Source organism: Agrilus planipennis, unplaced genomic scaffold (assembly GCF_000699045.2).
Source record: "Agrilus planipennis isolate EAB-ADULT unplaced genomic scaffold, Apla_2.0 scaffold194, whole genome shotgun sequence".
NCBI lineage: Eukaryota > Metazoa > Arthropoda > Insecta > Coleoptera > Buprestidae > Agrilus > Agrilus planipennis.
In genome coordinates, this window is record NW_020438909.1 from 121,038 (window position 1) to 127,777 (window position 6,740).

A 6,740-nucleotide genomic window follows, 5' to 3' on the forward strand; every position below is an offset into this window, starting at 1 on the left:
TCTAGCGGTAATACGGTCGCAGATCGTAGGTTGACTGCCTAGACGCTGAGTGAGGGTACCTATAGCAAAGCGTTATTAGGTGGAATAGGCCAAACGGGCGACTGTAAGTCCGGCGGTGTATTACCCCTGTATTTACCACTGTTCCAGTTATCGGTTAATCGTCGAGTCTGACTTGCCAGGTATCCTTCATCACGAAGAGTTCGTGGTGAAGCTGGGAGGCGGGTCTCGGCGTTTAACTGGTGGCTGGGGTAATGTTAAATGCGGGTTTTTTGCACTTTTTCGCTTTAATAATACAAGGAGAAATAATTCAACAGTATCAAAATTTTTAAATGAATTTTGAATTGTGTAGTAATTATAATTTTAACTTAATTATTTTTGTATATTATTTACCATCCCTCGGAAACAGCATTTTTTCTTCTGGATAATAGGTACCCTATGTCCATTTCTGTACCTCACATAAAACAAATTTTTTAAATTCCTCGAGAACAGTATTTTTTCTGGATAAAGGTAGCCTAAGTACTATTCTGACAATGTATCTGCAAACGTTCATGATGATCGTTTGAGTAGTTAAGATGTGAAATCGACCACATAAAACTAATTTTTATAATCTTCGATAAGAGAATTTCTTCTTCTGGATAAAAGGTACTAGATAATTTTTCTATCGCTCGGGAACACCATATTAATCAACTCACAATTTGTTTGTCATTTCTGAGCAATCATATGCTTGATTTTCATATTGTACTGTTTAATGCTATAAAGAACTTGTAATTTGCTTATTAAGTTATCCTCAATAAGGAATGCCGCGAATAGTTAAGCGTATTTAAATTATTTTGTATTCGTAGGAAACTATTATTCTAGATGGATGTAGGGACCTTTTTAATCTCAAATTAAAATTAAAAATGTAAATTTTGATCGAACGTTAAACTTATCCTTTCCTCTCCGCGTGCTGGTTTTAATAAATCAACTCATTTCTGGACAATCAAACATCCCTTTCTTTTATCTGTAATGCTTAATGTTATAAACAGTTTGTAAATTCGCTTATTCTATTACCTTCAGTAAGGAATATCGACAATAGTAGAGGGTTTTGAATTTTTTTTCAATTAGTAGGAAAGGTTTTTATTCTATATGAATGTAGGGGTCTTTTTAATATTAAATTAAAAGGGTTTTCATCAAAAATTAAAAATGTTGTCAATTTTAATCGAGCGTTGAACTTGTCCCTTTCTCTCCGAATGCTCACTCTCTTTAAGTGTACGGTAAAGCAACGTCGTGCTGGCACTAATAAACAACTCAAAATTTGTTTAAATAATGATTTATATAATCTCTGGATAGTTAAAGTTTCTTTCCTTTTATCTGTAACGTTTAATATTATAAACAATTTGTAAATTCATTTATTTTATTACCTTTAGTAAGGAATAACGACAATAGTAGAGGGTTTCTAATTTTTTTTCAATTAGTAGGAAAGGTTTTTATTCTATATGAATGTAGGGGTCTTTTTAATATTAAATTAAAAGGGTTTTCATCAAAAATTAAAAATGTTGTCAATTTTAATCGAGCGTTGAACTTGTCCCTTTCTCTCCGAATGCTCACTCTCTTTAAGTGTACGGTAAAGCAACGTCGTGCTGGCACTAATAAACAACTCAAAATTTGTTTAAATAATGATTTATATAATCTCTGGATAGTTAAAGTTTCTTTCCTTTTATCTGTAACGTTTAATATTATAAACAATTTGTAAATTCATTTATTTTATTACCTTTAGTAAGGAATAACGACAATAGTAGAGGGTTTCTAATTTTTTTTCAATTAGTAGGAAAGGTTTTTATTCTATATGAATGTAGGGGTCTTTTTAATATTAAATTAAAAGGGTTTTCATCAAAAATTAAAAATGTTGTCAATTTTAATCGAGCGTTGAACTTGTCCCTTTCTCTCCGAATGCTCACTCTCTTTAAGTGTACGGTAAAGCAACGTCGTGCTGGCACTAATAAACAACTCAAAATTTGTTTAAATAATGATTTATATAATCTCTGGATAGTTAAAGTTTCTTTCCTTTTATCTGTAACGTTTAATATTATAAACAATTTGTAAATTCATTTATTTTATTACCTTTAGTAAGGAATAACGACAATAGTAGAGGGTTTCTAATTTTTTTTCAATTAGTAGGAAAGGTTTTTATTCTATATGAATGTAGGGGTCTTTTTAATATTAAATTAAAAGGGTTTTCATCAAAAATTAAAAATGTTGTCAATTTTAATCGAGCGTTGAACTTGTCCCTTTCTCTCCGAATGCTCACTCTCTTTAAGTGTACGGTAAAGCAACGTCGTGCTGGCACTAATAAACAACTCAAAATTTGTTTAAATAATGATTTATATAATCTCTGGATAGTTAAAGTTTCTTTCCTTTTATCTGTAACGTTTAATATTATAAACAATTTGTAAATTCATTTATTTTATTACCTTTAGTAAGGAATAACGACAATAGTAGAGGGTTTCTAATTTTTTTTCAATTAGTAGGAAAGGTTTTTATTCTATATGAATGTAGGGGTCTTTTTAATATTAAATTAAAAGGGTTTTCATCAAAAATTAAAAATGTTGTCAATTTTAATCGAGCGTTGAACTTGTCCCTTTCTCTCCGAATGCTCACTCTCTTTAAGTGTACGGTAAAGCAACGTCGTGCTGGCACTAATAAACAACTCAAAATTTGTTTAAATAATGATTTATATAATCTCTGGATAGTTAAAGTTTCTTTCCTTTTATCTGTAACGTTTAATATTATAAACAATTTGTAAATTCATTTATTTTATTACCTTTAGTAAGGAATAACGACAATAGTAGAGGGTTTCTAATTTTTTTTCAATTAGTAGGAAAGGTTTTTATTCTATATGAATGTAGGGGTCTTTTTAATATTAAATTAAAAGGGTTTTCATCAAAAATTAAAAATGTTGTCAATTTTAATCGAGCGTTGAACTTGTCCCTTTCTCTCCGAATGCTCACTCTCTTTAAGTGTACGGTAAAGCAACGTCGTGCTGGCACTAATAAACAACTCAAAATTTGTTTAAATAATGATTTATATAATCTCTGGATAGTTAAAGTTTCTTTCCTTTTATCTGTAACGTTTAATATTATAAACAATTTGTAAATTCATTTATTTTATTACCTTTAGTAAGGAATAACGACAATAGTAGAGGGTTTCTAATTTTTTTTCAATTAGTAGGAAAGGTTTTTATTCTATATGAATGTAGGGGTCTTTTTAATATTAAATTAAAAGGGTTTTCATCAAAAATTAAAAATGTTGTCAATTTTAATCGAGCGTTGAACTTGTCCCTTTCTCTCCGAATGCTCACTCTCTTTAAGTGTACGGTAAAGCAACGTCGTGCTGGCACTAATAAACAACTCAAAATTTGTTTAAATAATGATTTATATAATCTCTGGATAGTTAAAGTTTCTTTCCTTTTATCTGTAACGTTTAATATTATAAACAATTTGTAAATTCATTTATTTTATTACCTTTAGTAAGGAATAACGACAATAGTAGAGGGTTTCTAATTTTTTTTCAATTAGTAGGAAAGGTTTTTATTCTATATGAATGTAGGGGTCTTTTTAATATTAAATTAAAAGGGTTTTCATCAAAAATTAAAAATGTTGTCAATTTTAATCGAGCGTTGAACTTGTCCCTTTCTCTCCGAATGCTCACTCTCTTTAAGTGTACGGTAAAGCAACGTCGTGCTGGCACTAATAAACAACTCAAAATTTGTTTAAATAATGATTTATATAATCTCTGGATAGTTAAAGTTTCTTTCCTTTTATCTGTAACGTTTAATATTATAAACAATTTGTAAATTCATTTATTTTATTACCTTTAGTAAGGAATAACGACAATAGTAGAGGGTTTCTAATTTTTTTTCAATTAGTAGGAAAGGTTTTTATTCTATATGAATGTAGGGGTCTTTTTAATATTAAATTAAAAGGGTTTTCATCAAAAATTAAAAATGTTGTCAATTTTAATCGAGCGTTGAACTTGTCCCTTTCTCTCCGAATGCTCACTCTCTTTAAGTGTACGGTAAAGCAACGTCGTGCTGGCACTAATAAACAACTCAAAATTTGTTTAAATAATGATTTATATAATCTCTGGATAGTTAAAGTTTCTTTCCTTTTATCTGTAACGTTTAATATTATAAACAATTTGTAAATTCATTTATTTTATTACCTTTAGTAAGGAATAACGACAATAGTAGAGGGTTTCTAATTTTTTTTCAATTAGTAGGAAAGGTTTTTATTCTATATGAATGTAGGGGTCTTTTTAATATTAAATTAAAAGGGTTTTCATCAAAAATTAAAAATGTTGTCAATTTTAATCGAGCGTTGAACTTGTCCCTTTCTCTCCGAATGCTCACTCTCTTTAAGTGTACGGTAAAGCAACGTCGTGCTGGCACTAATAAACAACTCAAAATTTGTTTAAATAATGATTTATATAATCTCTGGATAGTTAAAGTTTCTTTCCTTTTATCTGTAACGTTTAATATTATAAACAATTTGTAAATTCATTTATTTTATTACCTTTAGTAAGGAATAACGACAATAGTAGAGGGTTTCTAATTTTTTTTCAATTAGTAGGAAAGGTTTTTATTCTATATGAATGTAGGGGTCTTTTTAATATTAAATTAAAAGGGTTTTCATCAAAAATTAAAAATGTTGTCAATTTTAATCGAGCGTTGAACTTGTCCCTTTCTCTCCGAATGCTCACTCTCTTTAAGTGTACGGTAAAGCAACGTCGTGCTGGCACNCGTCCTGCACCCGGGGTGATCACCGGGTGCCACCTCCCGTCCCCAGACCCCTTTAGGGGCCGTACCGCCCCTCCCCGCGTCCTGCACCCGGGGCGATCCCCGGGTGCCCTCCCCCGTAGCCGGCGTTGAAAGATTTCGAGATTCAGGATTTCCGGTGCGAAAACGTTCAACTTCAAAGATAACGAAGTTTAAAGATCCCGAGGAACAATGACTTCGAAATTGGAAAGACTGTGAAGTTTAAAGATTCGAGATAGAAGTGTCGAGTTTCCAGAATTCGAAAATTTCGAAGTGAGAAAACGCCAAAGGAATCTTTGGCGTTTTCTAACCCCTGGATTTTCGAACCCATGGGACCCCGACTTCTGTTTCGAAGTCTTTGAACCCCGCAGACTTACCAATTCCGAGGCCATCGCACCTCGCGATCTTCGAACTTCGAAATCTTCGAAGTTCGAAGTTTTCGTACCTGGAGATCCTGGAATTCGATGCCTTCCAACCCCGGAGGTTTGGGACGCCGATGTCTTCGGATCCCTGGGTCCGCTGGTGTAGCTCCTTTATATCCTGGTGGTCCTGATGTTCTGCGCTGATTATGATGTCCCAGTTGACTTCCAATCTTGGAGTCTGTAAACCCCTAAGTCTTTGGATCCCGGAGACCGCTGGACTAGTCCCTCGATGTCCTGGTTGTCCTAATGAGCTGATCGATACCACATCTCTGGTGTCCCGACGTCCTGCTGTGGTAACTGAAAGCGAAGAAACTATCTGAATTAAGCATTCAAAGAAAGAAATTATTGATAAAAGTAAAAGTTTTGCAATTAAACATAAATAAACATACAGTTAAAGTAAAAATAAATAAATTTAAAATTCATTATATACTGCATTATTTCTATGGACTCATAAGGATATAATCACATTTAAAACAATTAGCTTAACTTTCCATGCGTCAAAAATCTTAACTAGAATTGTGTGAGTGTGGAAAAAAGGGGCGGAAGAACTATTACGGGAAGATCAATTTGGGTTTAGAACAAATATAGCTTCTAGCTTTAAGGGTTACAATAGAGAAAACGATAGAAAAAGGAAAGAGTGCGTACATAGGATTTGTAGATTTAGAAAAAGCTTTTGACAATGAATGTTAAATGGGAGATGTTAAATATACTTAAAAATGTAGGGATGAGTTACAAAGATAGAATAATGATACTTGGTTTGTATAAGGAGCAACAGGCAGTTTTAGAGCTGGGGCTGCAACGTAGAGAAGTAAATATTAGGAAGGGAGTCAGGCAGGGGATGCACACTGTCACCGCTACTTTTTAATCTATACATCGAAGATACATCAGATGATACATCAGATGATATAGCAGTATTAGCATCTAGCAAGGAGGAGTTAGAGGTAGCTTTAAATAAAATGGAAGCTGTATTGACAAAACAGTATTGCATGAAAATAAATAAAAGTAAAACAAAAATATTGTAACTCATCCCTACATTTATGAGTATATTTAACATCTTTTCCCATTTAACATTGTCAAAAGCTTTTTCAAAATCTACAAATCTTATGTACACACTCTTTCCTTTTTCTATTGTTTTCTCTATTGTTACCCGTAACTCCTAACTCATGGCCTGCATATAGGTTCTCTAAATATTCTTTCCACCTATCTGCCTTTTCCTCATTTACTATGAAAATGATCTCCACCTCGTTTCCTTTAATTATTACTACTGTACACTGTACCCTACATCTCTAAAATTCCCATATATTCCCATACTATGACGTAGTGTCGGCCATCATTCTTTTCTAATTGTTGCTGTTGTCGGCCATCATTCTTTTTTAATTGTTGCAGTTGTCGGCCATCATTCTTTTCTAATTGTTGCTGTTGTCGGCCATCATTCTTTTTAATTGTTGTTGCATTGTTACTGATGTCGGCCATCATTCTTTTCTAATTGTTGCTGTTGTCGGCCATCATTCTTTTTCAATTGTTGT